Source organism: Oncorhynchus masou, chromosome 6, assembly GCF_036934945.1.
Source record: "Oncorhynchus masou masou isolate Uvic2021 chromosome 6, UVic_Omas_1.1, whole genome shotgun sequence".
Classification (NCBI taxonomy): domain Eukaryota; kingdom Metazoa; phylum Chordata; class Actinopteri; order Salmoniformes; family Salmonidae; genus Oncorhynchus; species Oncorhynchus masou.
In genome coordinates, this window is record NC_088217.1 from 37,111,453 (window position 1) to 37,132,350 (window position 20,898).

Consider the following 20,898-nt stretch of genomic DNA (forward strand, 5'->3'; position numbering starts at 1 on the left):
GAAGAAGGGATGGGAGAGGAGAGGAAGAAAGAGAGGAGGCCGCGCTCAAATCCCCCTATAAATGTCAGACAGCGAACAGTGACCAGGGGCACAGAAACACACACACATACACACCTGTCATACCTCACTGGGCCACCACAGACCGGCAAGGAAAGGAGAAGAGACTAGTCCTTCTTTTCCTCTTTCTTAGGAGAGAGGGATTTGTGGCGAACGAGGCACGAAAGGAGGGAGGGAGAGGGGGATTACACAATTATTCAGATAGCGGCTGGGGATAATCTAGTGGCAGATGTCCCTTGGTCAACAATGCCCACCTCACACCCCACACACACACACACACACACACGCACACACACACACACACACACACACACACACACACACACACACACACACACACACACACACACACACACACACACACACACACACACACACACACACACACACACACACACACAAACACACACAGACACACACACACACACATTACAATGCTAGCCGAACATAGCCGAGAGCAAAAGCCAGCCGTAAGTTAGCCAGCCGTAAGTTAGCCAGCACTTTGTGTAACCTGCTGGTGTAACCAAACACACACTAATCACCAAAGGCAAAGGAGAAGTCATGCAAACACACATCTCTTTAATGATAATATGATTTGGTGTATATCCTTTGTATGTTTTCTAACTTGATATATTTGTATGTAAAAAGTCCATAGCATGGCAATAGTTACCACTGGGACAGGAGAGGCTCAACCTGTTAGCTTTTGTTCTAGTATTTCTCCTCAGGCGTCACAAAAACAAACCTGAGAAATTCTGTCCAAGGGAAACTACAAAACTGACAGGTAATTGTGGTCACACACATACCCCACACCGTCCTGCCATATTCTTCCTTAAGCCCCTGCCTCTGTGTCTCTGTGTGATCTCAAGACTCTCATAGCTGCTGTGCTATTCTCTTATCCGTTTCTCCCCTTCTCCTTCCCATTTCCTCTATCCTTCTCTCCCTCTCTCCACTGCTTTGAAAGGGCACACACAGAGCCTCAGAGTCCTCACCCCCTGTGGGGCAAAGTCCGGCAAAACCACTTCACCACAAGGACCACGGGGAGGGAGGCAGAGAAAGAGAGAGAGAGAGAGAGAGAGAGAGAGAGACATTTGAGTCTCATAACCATAAATAAAACCTTAAATCCTAAACATGTCATGACAACACAAGTGAAACACACAAAATAACAGACTTTTGAAAATATATATATAAATATTGCAAAAAAAAAAATCCTGATTGTATGAGTTTTATTTTCCTTTTTCCTGTAATGAGTACAACAATTGCAGTTAGTTAATGCCAAATGAATGCATAAGCAAGAGGATGGGGGTGGGGGGGGGGGGGTATAGCTGTCAAGCCGTCCTCTCTAGCAGCACATTGTGATTTGGGTTTAGACTGGTTAACAGATCTCTCTGTCAGTGGGTATATATATCTAGCGCCCTGCCCGCCACAGCCTGTTTCTCATGCTAATAGTTTAAGTAGTCATCCTATGTCACCCATCACTAATACCATAAGATAGCAGCCTTCGCCAGCCTCTCGGCCGCAGCGTTAGCCTGTGTTAGCCAGCAGCACCCCAATACTTTACGGATTAGTAAACATAATGACATACATTTATACGCTTGTTACTTATATGGTCAATGGGTGGGGGGGACTGGGACAGGGGTACGGAGAAGATTTAGTTAGTTCCTATAGGGGCTTCCCTCATACCTCTTTACAGTATAGCATACTGTACACACAACCAAGTATAAAAGACATTACACATTCAACGCCAAACTAAACAGCACATACAGCTAATGAACACAAACAACCTGAACTAAACACACAGAAATGTCCAAACTTTCCCACACTTTTAAACCTCAAAACCAAAAGGGATGGGGGGACGAAAGCATTAGTATCATCAAACACAAATAAGTGCTTAGGCAGTGAAGACACTCACTCCCTGACACTGTTTTCCTTTCCGCTGGGGAGCGTTCAGGGCTGAGCGTGAATCTGTCTGCTCCTCCTCCTGCTTAAACCTTCCCGGAGTGGGAATCTCTCTCCAGAGCTCGCCTGGCGGATTTCACCACGGCTGCCGCAGAGTGAGGTGCGTTTAAGAGGCGTGTAATGCTCCTCTACAGGCAGGGCCATGCAGCTGTCACCCGTGCATTAGTAGAACCTCTTTAATAAATGCGTTAAAACAGTGCCACAAAGTTTAGCCCCATTGTTGTTTGGAAAAAGTCTTTGAAGTGATCTGTTCCCTCGGCAACTGGTTGATTGACAGGTGGGTTGTCGGGCTGATACAGAGGGTTGGAATACAGCAACGACTCTCTTATGACGCCCTTACGAAGGGTCATGGGGGAGGGTGAGACAGGTTTTGAATGGGGGAGATTGGGGAGATGGGGGAGACAGGCTCTATGAAGATGCCATACCACACACACACAGACATTCTGTCATACAATCAACTCCCCAACACACTACCTCTCCCCCACACTTTCTCGCTATCTGTCTCCCATGCACACACTCCTTCTCATGCTCCATTTCCCTACATCCACACTCTGTCCATCCATGTCACTCTCCATGGTGGCCATGATGAGTGTCATCACACAGTCAGCAGACTCCCAGCTCCATCTCCACCCAGATACAGGTACAGCCAGGTTGTGCTGAGGTTAGGTTATAGCAGCTAATTGCCATGGCCCTGTCCAAGATTATTGGACCTGTCCCATGTTCCTAAAACTCTACATCTACCTCATCCTCTCAGTCTCTTCTATTCCAGTTTCAGCTCCAGTCATCTCCCTCTCCTGGTTAGAGAATTGGGTCAGTAACTGGAAGGTTGCTAGATCAAATCCCCGAGCTGACAAGGTAAAAATCTGTCATTCTGCCCCTGAGCAAGGCAGTTAACACACTGTTCTCCAGGCACTAAGACGTGGATGTCGATTAAGGCAGCCCCCCGCAACTCTCTGATTCAGAGGGGTTGGGTTGAATGCAGAAGACACATTTCACAATCCCTCACTGTCCCAGCCTTAGTCCTTCCCCAGGCCTCCACCAGCCCAGACCCTGGCCCTGCTCACTGCTATAGTCCCATCTCCAGCTAAAGGTCCAGCCACAGGCACGGTCCCTTCTATCCTTTCTTTCTTGGTCCCTCCATCTCTCGCTCTGTCTCCAGTCTCTCCAGTAAAGGGTCATAAAGCTGGCCTGTGGTTGCCAAGCTCTCTCAGGAGACGCTGATCTAATGCTTCCACACATAATGACCCACGCCTGCCTGCCTGCTACACAGATACTGTCATTTCCGTCCTCTTCTCTCTCTCTCTCTTTCTCTCTCCCTCTTTCCCATTCCCCAGGCCCATAGGAAGCGGTCCCTTCCTCTCTCTGTGCTGCAGGGTCACTCCCTCCCACATCCATCAGCTCTTAGAGGCTCACACTCTGAATCTATCTCTCTATCAGAAATTCTCTCGCTCTCTCCATCTATCTGTCTGTCTGTCTCTCTCCCTCTCCTCTTCTCTCTTCTACACTCAAATAGACTGCTGTGAATCACCCTAAAATCTACCCAGGGCATCACAGAATATCCTCCCCGCCCTCCTCTGGTCCACGGCTCGCTCCCTCGTTCCACAACTTGTCTTTCCCCTTTTCTCTCTTCATTCTCCTGCTTTTCTCTGTCTTCCTCTGGACTAGAGATGCTGTGTCAGTCGGATTCTGCTGGCTTTACATTCCCCAATCCACAGGTCAGCATTTGGCATGCACAGACACAAATAGACATGCACAGACACAAATAGACATGTACAGACACAAATAGACATGTACAGACACAAATAGACATGCACAGACACAAATAGACATGTACAGACACAAATAGACATGCACAGACACAAATAGACATGTACAGACACAAATAGACATGCACAGACACAAATAGACATGTACAGACACAAATAGACATGTACAGACACAAATAGACATGCACAGACACAAATAGACATGTACAGACACAAATAGACATGCACAGACACAAATAGACATGTACAGACACAAATAGACATGCACAGACACAAATAGACATGTACAGACACAAATAGACATGCACAGACACAAATAGACATGTACAGACACAAAATAGACATGTACAGACACAAATAGACATGTACAGACACAAATAGACATGTACAGACACAAATAGACATGTACAGACACAAATAGACATGTACAGACACAAATAGACATGACACAAATAGACATGTACAGACACAAATAGACATGCACAGACACAAATAGACATGTACAGACACAAATAGACATGCACAGACACAAATAGACATACACAGACACAAATAGACATGTACAGACACAAATAGACATGCACAGACACAAATAGACATGTACAGACACAAATAGACATGTACAGACACAAATAGACATGCACAGACACAAATAGACATGTACAGACACAAATAGACATGTACAGACACAAATAGACATGTACACACACAAATAGACATGCACAGACACAAATAGACATGTACAGACACAAATAGACATGCACAGACACAAATAGACATGCACAGACACAAATAGACATGTACAGACACAAATAGACATGCACAGACACAAATAGACATGCACAGACACAAATAGACATGTACAGACACAAATAGACATGCACAGACACAAATAGACATGTACACACACAAATAGACATGCACAGACACAAATAGACATGTACACACACAAATAGACATGCACAGACACAAATAGACATGCACAGACACAAATAGACATGCACAGACACAAATAGACATGCACAGACACAAATAGACATGCACACACACAAATAGACATGCACAGACACAAATAGACATGTACAGACACAAATAGACATGCACAGACACAAATAGACATGCACACACACAAATAGACATGCACACACACAAATAGACATGCACACACACACAAATAGACGTGCACAAATACAAATAGACACACACAAATAGACATGCACACATGCACACACAAACATACAAAAATAGTCGGCCTCTCGTTCTCCCCAATAACAGGTTCAATTAGAACCACATGTGTAATCATGGTTGAAACTAAGGCAATGTGGCGGCGGCTCAACACTCATGTCAATCACCTAACTGATGACCACAGCCAGCACTCTCATCACCAGCTAGCTACCTCCACACACATAACAAACGCTTTAAAACGTCAACATTTCAATTCTTAACTGATTGATTATTATTTTTTATAAAAAACAACACATTTTCCAGACTTTTGGGCTTCCTCAAAAAAAACAGCCAACACATGCATCGACTATGAACTGCAAACGTAAGCATTTCATTTGTCCTTTTTCCACAGAATCTGTTTTAATGGAAGTACTGTGATGGAGGCAAAAAGCAGGATATCCACTGGGTCAAATCCTACACATACCAGAATCATGTATCGCTGACTTTCCACCTCTCTTTAAAAACACTTTGGAGCAGCAGATAAAGCCACTCAACCAATGGGCAGCAGCAGTTTTGGTCTGGCAGGAGAGGTTTAATGTAGAGGGGGATAGAGAGACAGGCAGACAGAGCGAGTCCTCAGAAAAGTGTTCAATATTAGCAACGCTCAGGACATGAAAAACTTCACAAACTACTGTCCATCTCACTTGACTGGAGCCCATGTGAATTTTGAATGGGCACTCTTATACACACACACACACACACACACACACACACACACACACACACACACACACACACACACACCCACTCACTCATGGTAGGAACACTTATATTATGTTGATGGACCACCACAATAAAGTTGGTGTGCATTAAGCCCCAAATGGAATGTTTTGAAGCAGTCAGATTCATATACTAATACAACAGTCAATACAGTTGTATCATTTTATAGTATAGTAAAGCATGCAGGTGTTCGCGTGTTTATTGTACATATTTTTTGACAATCTGGAACATGTTTTAGTCACACCCAGGCTCTGACACACAGCCAGTTAAAACCCTGACTACAGACCAGACACACCCAGGCTCTGACACACAGCCAGTTAAAACCCTGACTACAGACCAGACACACCCAGGCTCTGACACACAGCCAGTTAAAACCCTGACTACAGACCAGACACACCCAGGCTCTGACACACAGCCAGTTAAAACCCCGACTACAGACCAGACACACCCAGGCTCTGACACACAGCCAGTTAAAACCCTGACTACAGACCAGACACACCCAGGCTCTGACACACAGCCAGTTAAAACCCTGACTACAGACCAGACACACCCAGGCTCTGACACACAGCCAGTTAAAACCCCGACTACAGACCAGACACACCCAGGCTCTGACACACAGCCAGTTAAAACCCTGACTACAGACCAGACACACCCAGGCTCTGACACACAGCCAGTTAAAACCCTGACTACAGACCAGACACACCCAGGCTCTGACACACAGCCAGTTAAAACCCTGACTACAGACCAGACACACCCAGGCTCTGACACACAGCCAGTTAAAACCCCGACTACAGACCAGACACACCCAGGCTCTGAAACACAGCCAGTTAAAACCCTGACTACAGACCAGACACACCCAGGCTCTGACACACAGCCAGTTAAAACCCTGACTACAGACCAGACACACCCAGGCTCTGACACACAGCCAGTTAAAACCCTGACTACAGACCAGACACACCCAGGCTCTGACACACAGCCAGTTAAAACCCTGACTACAGACCAGACACACAAACACACACACAAACTTTGCCTAACTACAACCAAAACACGTTCAAACACACATAAAGTTTGTCTATCTGTCCCACCCTGATGGTGTCATCTAATCACTATTACTGCAGTGTTGCATTTCGCAAAATCACTACTGACATTACAGATGCTGCTCAGCAAATAGTGAACAGACTTTGCTTTCCTTTCACTCAATATAACATAATAGAAAGTCCAAAAACATTTTACACACTACACAAATTCAAGGAAAATCTTATCTAAAACACTGAGAATCCAGCAATAATAGAAATTCAACAACTCAGAAGAGAAACGTGTGAGACGGAGAAACGTGCAGGAGAAATTCAACAACTCAGAAGAGAAACGTGTGAGACGGAGAAACGTGCAGGAGAAACGTGCAGGAGAAATTCAACAAATCAGAAGAGAAACGTGTGAGACGGAGAAACGTGCAGGAGAAACGTGCAGGAGAAACGTGCAGGAGAAATTCAACAAATCAGAAGAGAAACGTGTGGAGAAACGGAGGAGAAATTCAACAACTCAGAAGAGAAACGTGTGGAGAAATTCAACAACTCAGAAGAGAAACGTGTGAGACGGAGAAACGTGCAGGAGAAACGAAGAAACGTGCAGGAGAAATTCAACAAATCAGAAGAGAAACGTGTGAGACGGAGAAACGTGCAGGAGAAACGTGCAGGAGAAACGTGCAGGAGAAATTCAACAAATCAGAAGAGAAACGTGTGAGACGGAGAAACGTGCAGGAGAAATTCAACAACTCAGAAGAGAAACGTGTGAGACGGAGAAACGTGCAGGAGAAACGGGCAGGAGAAATTCAACAAATCAGAAGAGAAACGTGTGAGACGGAGAAACGTGCAGGAGAAATTCAACAACTCAGAAGAGAAACGTGTGAGGCGGAGAAACGTGCAGGAGAAACGTGCAGGAGAAACGTGCAGGAGAAACATGCAGGAGAAATTCAACAAATCAGAAGAGAAATGTGTGAGACGGAGAAACGTGCAGGAGAAACGTGCAGGAGAAACGTGCAGGAGAAACGTGTGAGACGGAGAAACGTGCAGGAGAAACGTGCAGGAGAAACGTGCAGGAGAAATTCAACAACAGGACATGAAAAACAGTCAGCTGCCGAGGAAAAGAAGGAAAACTGTCTGATTTTACTGTCTGCAGCTGGACACAATAGCAGATAGAGCAGAGAGAGGCAGCCTTTTTCTGACACCTCTGCTTCCTGACTGTGGCCACTTCATTTCCAAATCACTTATTTTCCCTCTCAAATACCCTGTCTATTATCTCACAAACTCTCCTTTTCTCAAACTGCTCTTCTCACATATTCTTTATATTATATTCAAACAGACTGTTCTCATCTAAAATTGTATTATCTTTCTTAGATACCACATGTATAGAAAAGTAAGAGAGCACTGTTAGTATCTGTAAATACAATTTTCAAATAATTCCTAGGTAACTACCATAGCAAATGGAGTGTAAAATGTCCCCCTCTCCTTCTCTCTGAGAGGAGCGACCCTCACTGCTCCGGTCTCTCTCTCAGCCCAGCAGCAGGTACGTATGTCTGTTTGAGCTGAGGATCTTCAATAATGATAATAGAGTAATTCAGCTTTTCTCTTAAGCTACTTCAAATGATGTCATATCTTCAGTATATGTGGCCCATGCGGGAATCAAACCCACAACTCTGGAATGACAATCATCATGCTCCAACCAACTGTGCCAACGCAACCACTTTCTCCTGTCTTAAAGCCAGGTCTGGATCTCTAGACCACAGCAAACATGACACACATCGCTGAGAAATCCCCTGCTTTCTCTCACCCTAAACTCTAAAGCCATTCCAAAAAATGGAATCAGTTCAGTTGAAATTTCCCCGCACTTTGGTTATGAGCAAAGTAAGATAGAAATTAAAATAGAATAACACAATCAGAAAGATTAAATTAGGTAAAACATTCTAAATAAATCTGGACATAACTAAAGGAGGTGAACTGCTTTTAGTAAAATATAAAACGTTTAAAATACCCTTTCAAAAAATGTGTCTGGTTTTAAATAATTAGTGGGGCTAACTATAGACAGATTACTTTTGTTTGTTCAGTTACAAAGTCCCTTCAATTTTATATTTTCTTAAGGAATAAAAGCTCATCATGATTTTATAAATAACCCACTGATCTCAGAGAAGAAAATCAGCCCAGGTGTGTTTTTGAACAATTAAAATATCTAGTCCCGGGGTGTGAATATATTTTATGCCACCACACATACCACCAACCAAATCCATGTTTTCCTGCCTGGCAGAAGAGTTATGACATGGATATAAAATGTGAAATACAGCTCTTTCATTCTCTCTAAAAAGTATATTAAACCTCCATCAGTGGTGCAATTAAAACTGTGTCACCGTCGCGTTGCGGAAATGCCACCCGTGGCACGCACAGCCTCCGAGCGAAGGACAGGGGGACAGGAGCCACAAAACAACATGGAGAGAGAGAGGGAGCGGGAACACACTAAATTAATTAATTATGTCAAATGCCCCAGCGTCCATCAATCAAAAGAAAAACGGCAATGATCTGCCTTTTTCTTTTTAATGACTTACAGACGAATGGCTCCGCGCCGCAACCAATAGCAAATAATTGTAATTTCATTTCTCCATCATGCCGGACATCATTGCATCTGACGTGCAGGAATGTCCCAGATGAAGGCTGATATTTAGGGAGCTCAGGGACGGTAATGTAGGGAGATATATGGGTGTGCTCAAATTTAGGAAATCAAACGCAACAATATGGCGGTGGTGTGTGAAAACTTCTACATAACCTTGTGAGATGTTGAAAATAGCCTACTTGTTTAAGACAATGCAATTATTTAAAATGAATTATGAATTTATCAATTTAGTAGGAAGTAGATTAGGAAATTATTTAAAGGCTTTTATAGGACATTACAAAACAAACAAAAAACTTTCATAATGAGATATAGAATGAATATTCGAAGAAAAACAACTCTAAACTCCGGAATGCTCAAATGTGTTAAAATGGGTCTCCTCACAAAAGCGCGCATGCAGAGCCGAAAATGAATAGCCATTAGTTCTCGTGCATAGGGCGCATTTGGCTATTCTGTTGATGAGTCCTATTGCACCCGAAAACTTTACAACATTAGCATAACTTTTTAGAATTTGTATGTTTTTAAATGTATAGTTATTCATATTCCCAATATATTCCATATGCGTCAGTTACAAAATAGATATTTTCATAATTAAATCAATAAAGATTGTGAGGCTATGTGTCTATCTTTTATCTTAGAAGTTGTACAATAATTGTATAAAACAAAACGAAGACGTTATCAGCTAAAACGGGATCTTCTCGGCTTTTCATGCCTTTTGCTTTTCTGATAGGTAAGTATATCCGATTCTGATTAATAGATTATGCATGGCTAATAACCAATAATAATCAACGACATAAATTGTTCCATGCGCTTCACACAAACTTTGATTTTGAAGCACAATTGCACGTATCACCAACAGTAGGAAAGGCCTATAGACTTGTTTGGTAAACTGAATCAATAATAACAATAGCCTACTATTACAGTAGATCTCTATTGTATTTGACACAATTGTGAATAAATTCAAATAAAAGGGACACTAGCCTTCCATAAAGACTGAGACCAAACCTTTCATACCACCCGGATTGAAGTCTGCAAAACACAAGCCCAAAATCAGCAGACAACATCCTTTAAAAATATGTTAAAGTTTGACCGTAAAAACGAATTATTTAGGCATATTAGTGTTCTTGTCTAAATTAATTATAAAATAATTTAAAGACCTAATCATAGATTTTATGTGGTCCCTTAAAATGTATCTTTAATCCAAATTCAACAATCGCAAATCTATTGAGACCTCGTTTGGTGTGTGGTGAACGGGTAATAAACGATCAAAAAGAATTCAAACGATGACCGAATGGGTGTGGAAATTTACACCCGTTATTGGAGACGCGATTAATCAAAGTATTTTACAAAGGACTCGTTTAGCGTTCGACGGTTGTGCACCTCCGTGCATTTGCTGCTTTCATTCAAATTCACTCCGAACATCTTCGTAGGCCAGCTTTGTCTGAAAACTTTTTGTTGTTTCATGTGCGAGCGTTTGTGAACCTGACACCTTCCATAAGCGGCGAGGCAGCATGCAGCCACTGCTCCTGCAGTCTACAACTATAACTATCATTTCACACCTACATTTTAAAATAAAAATCAAGTAGGCATATTTCCAAAGTATGTATACTAAAGTATATGGATTTCATATTAAAACTGCAGTCTGTTGTTTTGATAGCACGTGTTTATCTAGGGGAGAGGTCGCGAGAAACTCGCTCGTGGGTCCTTGCCATTTTCGACAAACTTTTTTCTATTGTACAAAATGAAGAACGACTTCAAAGTGCATGGCCTGAAAAGTAGCTGATTTAAAGTTTCATGTTTGGACTACCGTGTATGCCAGCCTTGGTGAAACGCACATTAGGCAATAATTGCCTAGCCATTCGCTCAATATTGGGTAAGATTTTGTTATTATTGGTTTATAAGACTTTTGCTGAAAACAATGATAGCCATAAACAATTTTTGCAGTGTTCGAACTCAACAACACGCGCGCACACACTTTCACTCTTGGAAAAACACACGGACAGAGAGACAGAGGAGAAGAAAGGACAATTAAGAGGGATGGAGAATATGTAGATACGTGTATCAACCTGTTCTTGTTTTCTGAAGAAGTCAACTTTCACACCAGTGGCTGGACCATGTGGACAGCCCCGCTTCTGCTCGGCGCAACACCACACGGCGAGTCCCCTCACCGCTACAAAGACTCAAGGCAAAATAACAAAAAGAGAGAAATCTTGGAATCTAAGATTGGTATCGCAGGACCATTACTTTCAACGACAACCGTCTTCGTTAGTTACTCCGCGCTTCCTTCCTTTCTTGTCTTTTGTTGTGCGTTCTCTCTCTAGGAGTGGGCACTGTAGCTAGTGAAGTCAGAACAATACTAGTGCCACTAACTCACACACAGGCTGCATGCGCAGCCCTTGGGGAAGTTGATGGAGAGAAAGCACACAGCTTTTCGGGCTGTTCGTTGCCGGCTCTCCTCACTCTGGTCTGATCCTGCTATCTCGCCGTTATTCAGATCTTAACCCCTCCACAAGTCCCAATGACGATAATCGACTCAGTTTTTGGCATCCCATCTGTCGCTCGCTCCTTCGCTAGCAAATCAGTGTTGAATTATTCGGGTTGTGTGTTGGTTGAGGATATGTTGGGGGATAGTTTGCTCTCTACCGTAATGACTCTAAAACAGGTGCTCGTTCACATATTTCTGTGCCTGGCTAGTGGCAGAAAAAGGCGCTTCACATGGCCGGTGGCAAGCAGCAATTGCACCGCGAGAAAATCCGCCTACCATGTTTAGAGCACTGGAGGCTCCTCAGAGGAGGAAGGGGAGGACCATCCTCCTCAGTGAATTTCATTAAACAAATATTTTTTTCAAACATTTTTATATAAAACTATACTAAATACATTCACGTCACCAAATCATTGATGTTTTGCATTGAAGGTCTACAGTAGCCTCAACAGCACTCTGTCGGGTAGCACCATGTTGTAGCCGGAGGACAGCTCGTCACATTGACTTTAATACAAAACCTATGAGGCGCATGGTTCTCACCACCTTCAATAGACTTACACAGTAATTATGACAACTTCTGGAGGACTTCCTCCAACCTATCAGAACTGACAAGTTGTCCTCCCAATCAAAGGATCAGAGAATAAATCTAGTACTGAAAACACAAGCTACAGCTAGCTAGCACAGCAGTGTGTAAAATGTGGTGAGTAGTTGACTCAAAGAGAAAGACAATAGTTAAACAGTTTTGAACAAATTAATTTCTTCCAAAATGAAGGAGAAGAAAGAAAGAGATAGAGAGAGATGTTGTATAAAAAAAATCACTTTCAGTGAAAGATCAGCCAGATACAGGCAAGTCTGTGCAAAGCGGTATTGAATGTGTCACTCTCTGTCCATGTGTCACTCTCTGTCCATGTGTCACTCTCTGTCCATGTGTCACTGTCTGTCCATGTGTCACTGTCTGTCCATGTGTCACTCTCTGTCCATGTGTCACTCTCTGTCCATGTGTCACTGTCTGTCCATGTGTCACTGTCTGTCCATGTGTCACTCTCTGTCCATGTGTCACTCTCTGTCCATGTGTCACTGTCTGTCCATGTGTCACTGTCTGTCCATGTGTCACTCTCTGTCCATGTCTGTCCATGTGTCACTCTCTGTCCATGTGTCACTCTGTCCATGTGTCACTCTCTGTCCATGTGTCACTCTCTGTCCATGTGTCACTCTCTGTCCATGTTTCACTCTCTGTCCATGTGTCACTGTCTGTCCATGTGTCACTGTCTGTCCATGTGTCACTCTCTGTCCATGTGTCACTGTCTGTCCATGTGTCACTCTCTGTCCATGTGTCACTCTCTGTCCATGTGTCACTCTCTGTCCATGTGTCACTCTCTGTCCATGTGTCACTCTCTGTCCATGTGTCACTCTCTGTCCATGTGTCACTCTCTGTCCATGTGTCACTGTCTGTCCATGTGTCACTCTCTGTCCATGTGTCACTGTCTGTCCATGTGTCACTCTCTGTCCATGTGTCACTCTCTGTCCATGTGTCATGTGTCACTCTCTGTCCATGTGTCACTGTCTGTCCATGTGTCACTCTCTGTCCATGTGTCACTGTCTGTCCATGTGTCACTCTCTGTCCATGTGTCACTCTCTGTCCATGTGTCACTCTCTGTCCATGTGTCACTGTCTGTCACCTCAAATTTTTGTCTCGACCTGTGGGCACCTATGTTGTAAACTTTCATTCATAGGCTAGGTTGTAACAACCTCATGATAGGTATCGGGAAAATTAAAGTATCATGTAGTAGCCTAAACCTGTCGCTGTTACATTGAACTTGGTGAATGAAATATGAATGACAGTCTTGGTGAATGGAATATGAATGACAGTCATGGAAGACTGTCATTCATATTCCATTCACCAAGTTCAATTTAACAGCGCCAGATTTATGCTGAAAATAGAAATAAGGTCATGCTCATGAAAAAAAAGAATTGTCCTCCCTCATCTTAAATGGCACCGACCACCACTGGTGTAGAGAGACCAGCAGTCCTTGTTGTTGTCAGCTCAAATGTTTTCATTAAAACATTGTTTAATAGGTTGACAAGATTAACTCAGCTCATTGGTCAAACATGCGTGGCAGCCGCTCAAGACTTCAGCAAATGTTATCTGTTGGTGCCTCAAGCTGCAAGCCAGCCCTGCAGCTCATGGGAGCAAGCAACAGTAACCGCGCTGATGGCAAAACTGCTTGCGTTTTGCCACGCTACTCCAGTTGAAATCTATCATTGGGTTTTGACCAGAGGCCGTCAGTAGTGGTGTGTGGGTAACATCAGTGAGGAAGCCAAGCCAATGCAGTAAAAAGGCCATATAACAGAAGGCCATATTACAACCTATGTTGTAATAATTGCGTTGTTTGCTCTATAGCCCATTCATTCTTACGCAAATGTGATATACGATAAGGAAAAGACAAGTCACACAGTGGCAGAATATATTCAACTATACATCTGTTTGTTTCATCACAAAACTGGAGAGCAACATCTGTCCGGTAAGTCTAGGAAGCAAACATTGCATCTAACAAACAGTTATGACCTGCAGCATGGTCAAGGTTAAGGTTTTCAACAGCTTACTAAACAACTAATGATTGAGAACCACAGAGTTAGTGCAAGTCAGCACAAAGACCACAGGAGCACTGCCTCCGCTATTCTAGCACCATTTCAACTTAAACACATAAACATTGTGGACCCAAGGAAGAGTAGCTGCTGATTTCGCAAGAGCTAATGGGGATCCTAATAAAATACCAATACAAAATCAGCAAGGTTATACAGTGGGGCAAAAAAGTATTTAGTCAGCCACCAAGTGCAAGTGCTCCCACTTAAAAAGATGAGAGAGGCCTGTAATTTTCATCATAGGTACGCTTCAACTATGACAGACAAAATGAGGAAAAAAAATCCAGAAAATCACATTGTAGGATTTTTTATTTATTTATTTGCAAATTATGGTGGAAAATAAGTATTTGGTCACCTACAAACAAGCTAGATTTCTGGCTCTCACAGACCTGTATCTTCTTCTTTAAGAGGCAGCAGGGTAGCCTAGTGGATAGAGCATTGGACTAGTAACTGGAAGGTTGCAAGTTCTAACCCCCGAGCTGACAAGGTAATCTGTCGTTCTGCCCCTAAACAGGCACTGTTCCTAGGCCGTCATTGAAAATAAGAATTTGTTCTTAACTGACTTGCCTAGTTAAATAAATAAAATTAAGAAATTTTCATTGCAAGGTAAAGCATGCTGTTAGCTAGCGAGCATAAGCCATCTGACATTACGTTTGTGATATTATTCAAATCAGAAAACCATTTGCATCGCTAGTTGTAGCCTAATGTTAGTAAGCTAACATTGAACCTACAGCAATTGGTTAGCTTCAGCTACCTGGAAATCCATACTACAGCTTTGAAAATATTTGTATGAGTTGGGATTATGCTTGGGATTATGCTGGTTCATTGTTTAGCTAGCTACCTAAACAAAAGACTTCACTTCGCCAGGTGATTACATGACCAATCTAGTTTGCCAGGTGTATCTTGGGGTGATTACAGCCATCTATTGTATTTCATGTGTACATGTCGAGACAATAGTGACCCATCCACTTAGCTAGATGTGGTTGGGGGGTGGTTATAGCATTTCTTTCACACAACCTATCAATTTAGAGTGTCGGGTGTGTCGGGCAAGCGCCATCTAATAATTATAAAATATTTATAAAATAAATTTGGACACTTCCTGTTTTTGATATTGCTATTATGCAAGTAACCATTTCACTGTACCATTTATACCTTCTGTATCCTGTGCTGTTTCCTTCTGTATCCTGTGCTGTTTCCTTCTGTATCATGTGCTGTTTCCTTCTGTATCCTGTGTTGTTTCCTTCTGTATCCTGTGCATGTGACAAATAAACTTAGATTTTATTTGATATAGTGTGTGTTTACTAGAGATGTGAAGAACAACATGACCTGGACTGGATATAGGCCAAGGACTAGATAAAGTGTATTTTTACTTGCCATTTTTCCTTATCGTAGGTTACTTCTTTTGCCACTACTTACTCTGTTTAGCACATGGCTTCACATGTAAATCCGTAAAGAGATGGGTGGGGCTAAGGCTAAAGAGGGTGTGAATGATGCTGAATGGGTGTAGACAAAGAAGAGCTCTCCAGTTGGTGTACCAAAATATTCAAGGGCCATTTTCTCAAAAGTGGGGTTACAAGTTTATCAACTTTCAAAGCAGAATTACTTTCCCATTGTTCCTCAATTGCAGTGTATGATATACAATTTTCTAGCTCTGACACCATTTCAAATTTTGGTACATAGGACCGACTCCAGGTGGTGTGTCATATATGCTTAGTTTACTACACTGAAAACAAAGTTAAAGATACCAAAAACAACTTAGTCCAATCAATGTTGCTAAATATCATGTGGCTGTCCATGGTTCTGATTGCTGTCTGTGTGTGTGGGTGTGTTTGTCTGTGTGTATGCGTGCGTGCGAAATTTAAAAAAAGAAGTTTACTCACCCTACTCGTAAACTAGCCAACCCACAGTTGAGTTCAGATCAACGCTGATTGGCTAATTATTTTATAATTTGTATATCAAGGGAGGCCAGATTCTTTATGGCATCAATCAATCAAATGCTAATGCGGAAACATGTCATACTCTTTTGGTCCAGCCGGCATCAGATACATGGGCTACACATTTCGAGACAGAGGGGCGCTGTTTCCCTCACTCAGATGATTTCTCCAGTGAGATTCAGCCACTTGCGAATTTACGAAAAACTAGTTGCCAATGCCATCCTGCTCTCTTTTATGTTGGCAAAATGGTCTACGGCTCTGTCATACAGTAAGCTTTTATTTTATTTTTAATTTTTTTAAAGTGTACTTTTTACCTCTTTTTCATGATATCAATTGTTAGTTACAGTCTTGTCCCATTGCTGCAAATCCCCTATGGACTCGGGATAGGTGAAGATTGAGAGCCATGCATCCTCCGAAACATGACCCTGCAAACCGCACTGCTTCTTGACACACTGCTCGCTTAACCCGGAAGCCAGCCGCACCAATGTGTTGGATGAAACACCGTCCAGCTGGCGACCGAAGTCAGCTTGCAGGCGCCCGTCCCGCCACAAGGAGTTGCTAGATCGCAATGGGATAAGGAGATCCCGGGCAGCCAAACCCTCCCCTAACCCGGACGATGCTGGGACAATTGTGCGTCGCCTCATGGGTCTCACTGTCATGACCGACTGTGACACAGCCTGGGATCGAACCCGGGTCTGTAGTGACACTGCAATGCAATGCCTTAGACCCCTACACTTTTTGTTTTTGTTGTCATAGGCACACTAGCTAAAATGCTTGCTAGCTTAACTTCCTCAAATGGACAACAATGAACTAGCTAAGTTAGCTAGCTATCTAGGCTACATATTGAACTTCAATCGTCTCAGGCCAGTTGCACAATATAAGCATTTATGGTTACAGTGCATTCGGAAAGTCTTCATCCACTTTGACTTTTCCAACATTTTGTTATGTTACAGCCTTATTCTAAAAATCCTCATCAATCTTCACACAATACCCCATATTGACAAAGCAAAAACAGTTCCCCCCCCATTGATCATCTTTGAGATGTTTCTACAACTTGATTGGTCCACCTGTGGTAAATTCAATTGATTGGACATGATTTGGAAAGGCACACAGCTGTCTATATATGTATGGTCCCACTGTTGACAGTGCATGTCAGAGTAAAAACCAATCCATGAGGTCAAAGGAATTGTCCATAGAGTTCAGAAACAGGATTGTGTGAGGCACAGATCTGGGGAAGGGTACTAAAGTATGTCTGCAGCATTGAAGTTCCCCAAGAACACAGTAGCCTCCATCATTCTCTAATGGAAAACGTTTGGAACCACCAAGACTCTTCCTAGAGCTGGCTGCCATACTGAGAAATCGTAAGAGAACGGCCTTGGTCATAGAGGTGACCAAGAACCTGATGGTTACTCTGACAGAGCTTCAGAGTTCCTCAGTGAAGATGGGAGAACCTTCCAGAAGGACAACCATCTCTGCAGCACTCCATCAATCAGGCCTTTATGGTAGAGTGGCCAGACGGATGCCACTCCTCACTAAAAGGCACATGACAGCCCGCTTGGAGTTTGCCAAAAGGCACCTAAAGGACCCTCAGACCATGAGAAACAAGATTCTCTGGTCTGATGAAACCAAGATTGAAGTATTTGGCCTGAATGTCAAGTGTCACTTCTGGAGGAAACCTGGCACCATCCCTACTGTGAAGCATGGTGGTTGCAGCATCATGCTGTGGGGATGTTTTTCAGTGGCAGGGACTGGGAGACTAATCAGGATCGAGGGAACGATGAACGGAGCAAAGTACAACAAGATCCTTGATGAAAACCTGCTCCAGAGTGCTCAGGACCGCAGACTGGTGCGAAGGTTCACCTTCCAACTGGACAACGATCCTAAAAACACAGCCACGACAACGCAGGTGTGGCTTTGGGACAAGTCTCTGAATGTTCTTGAGTGGCTCAGCCAGAGCCCAGATTTGAACTAGATCGAACATCTCTGAAGAGACATGACAATAGCTGTGTAGCGACGCTCCCCATCCAACCTGACAGAGCTTGAGAGGATCTGCAGAGAATAATGGGAGAAACTCCCCAAATACAGGTGTGCCAAGCTTGTAGCGTCACACCCAAGAGGACTCGAGGCTGTAATCACTGCCTAAGGTCCTTCAATAAAGGGTCTGAATACTTATGTAAATACAGTGGTGGGCCGTCAGGGCCAGCAAGGCCTACTCTGCTGGCCTAAACATTATCAGAATATATATATATTTTAAATATATTTTCCCACAAATATGTATTAAATTATTCCCCAGAGTAAGAGTTACACTCTTCATTTCATAGCATTCCTCTTGGTTGCACTGCTTCCAGCCCCAGGTTGAGATTTGGAGGGCTGGTCTTTATGTTAGATATTTTATCCAATCATATTCATGTGTTGCCAGGGGTCTAAAATCTGCCCTCAGGCCTTCAGAATCAACAGTGCGGGCGCTTGTAGCTTAAAGTGAATGGAAATTAAAATTTAGTGTCAACCAATCAGCTTCAGAGTTGGCTATTGTACGCCTGCTGGCTGGCTCCAGTGTTACACAGGAGCCAGCTAGCAGGCGTAGTGCGTGCACATCTTATGATTGCATTACCAATATTGAGAGGCAGGTCCTATATGGGCAGGTCTCAGAACTAGGAAACTGAAATTGATCAATGAATTAACTTGCGTACTACAAAGCATTTTTTTCAACCCACAATGGCGGAAGGAGAAGATATCGATTTCGTCGAGGATATAATTATAACGGCATTCTCAAGACAAACTTTTCAAGAAAAGTTAGACATTGTCGGGAGAGGTAGACGCCGACGCTACAAAGCCTGTCACAGGCGGGAAAGGGGTTCGTTCGCCACTTTCATTTATGGGCGCTATCAATGACTCACAGGCTCTGAGAAGCACTGCAAACTGTACTGCTGGGAATGCCTATTATTTGCAAGTGATCGATTTGGTGTTTGGAGCCACACTGGCTTTGCAAACCTGAGTTATCTAACCAAGGCAGCAACGAGACATCAAAGTACGGCTGGCCACTTACAAGCAATGGTGCTTTTGAAAACTTTTGGGGACACCCGAGTGGATCTACAGCTCAACGAACAAGCGCGCAGGGCAACGAAGCTGCACAATGAAAATGTATTGTACTCTTCTCCTGCAATTCTCTGAATAAAAATGTCAATTTCAAGGTGACGCAATGCCTGGTTATACTGCGTTTCTGTCTAAATGTATAGTGTCTAGAGCCATGGCATCATAATGATGGTAATAAGAGGTGGATTAATTTGGGTGGGACTGTGTAGGACTTCACTGAAGGCCCAGGCCCCAGAACCATGGCACGCTACTGTGTAAATGTGATATTTACAATTTCTGAAAACCTGTTTTTGCTTTGTCATTGTTGGGCATTGTGTGTAGATAGAAAAAAAACAATTTAATCTATTTTAGAATAAAGCTGTAACATAACAAAATTGGAATACTTTCCGAAGGCACCGGAGATCAGAATCTCTGTCATAATCATTGGCATGTACAGAGATACTAGCTACTGCAGGACATCAACACAAATAGACCAGAAACAGACACGTTTTTCTTACAATTACATTTGGCTTAGGATGTGGTTCGATTGGCATGATGCCAAATCTAATTTGGCGTCACTTGGGGTGGGGGGGTTGCTGCACCAGGCCAACCCACAGTTGAGTTCAGATCAACGCTGATTGGCTAATTATTTTATAATTTGTATATCAAGGGAGGCCAGATTCTTTATGGCATCAATCAATCAAATGCTAATGCGGAAACATGTCATACTCTTTTGGTCCAGCCGGCATCAGATACATGGGCTACACATTTCGAGACAGAGGGGCGCTGTTTCCCTCACTCAGATGATTTCTCCATTGAGATTCAGCCACTTGCGAATTTACGAAAAACAACGAAAACACAGAGAGAGATGGAAGATCAATTATTTCATAATTTCTATTTTTTTATTGGTCAAATATTTCCCTTGGGACCATGAATACAAGCCACTGGAGGCAGTGCCTCCTCTTGACAACACGTTGCTTTAAATTGGCATAAAGTAGAGCAGAGCTGAACCTTTTCTACCGCACCGCGAGCAGGGTTCTCCCCACTCACCTTCCCACAATCCCTGACACATTTCTCTGCGTGCCCTTGCTGAAAACGAATGGTGGCGGAACTTCTCCTGCTGAATTCGTTGTTGGTGAAAACCCTATGTATAAGACCTTGGCCGCTTACCGTGGCCCATGTGTAAGCACCTTTTTTAGAAAACACAGCACATGAAGGCAGCCTGCGTGAGGTGTGTGTGTGTGTGTGTGTGTGTGTGTGTGTGTGTGTGTGTGTGTGTGTGTGTGTGTGTGTGTGTGTGTGTGTGTGTGTGTGTGTGTGTGTGTGTGTGTGTGTGTGTGTGCGTGCGTGCGTGCGTGCGTGCGTGCGTGTGTGTGTGTGTGTGTGCGTG

The 20,898-nt window shown here is 43.3% G+C and overlaps 1 protein-coding gene across 5 annotated transcripts in view; it reads right to left on the minus strand.

Annotated features, from left to right (window-relative positions):
- foxp4 (forkhead box P4) overlaps window positions 1–11,995 on the minus strand; it is a 200,783-nt gene extending 188,788 nt beyond the window's left edge. For all 5 annotated transcript variants that reach the window (XM_064968599.1, XM_064968595.1, XM_064968596.1 and 2 more), the window contains exon 1: window positions 11,444–11,995. The gene's annotated coding sequence lies outside the window, so the exon portion shown is untranslated. The remainder of the gene's footprint in view (window positions 1–11,443) is intronic.
- Window positions 11,996–20,898: the final 8,903 nt, after the last annotated feature.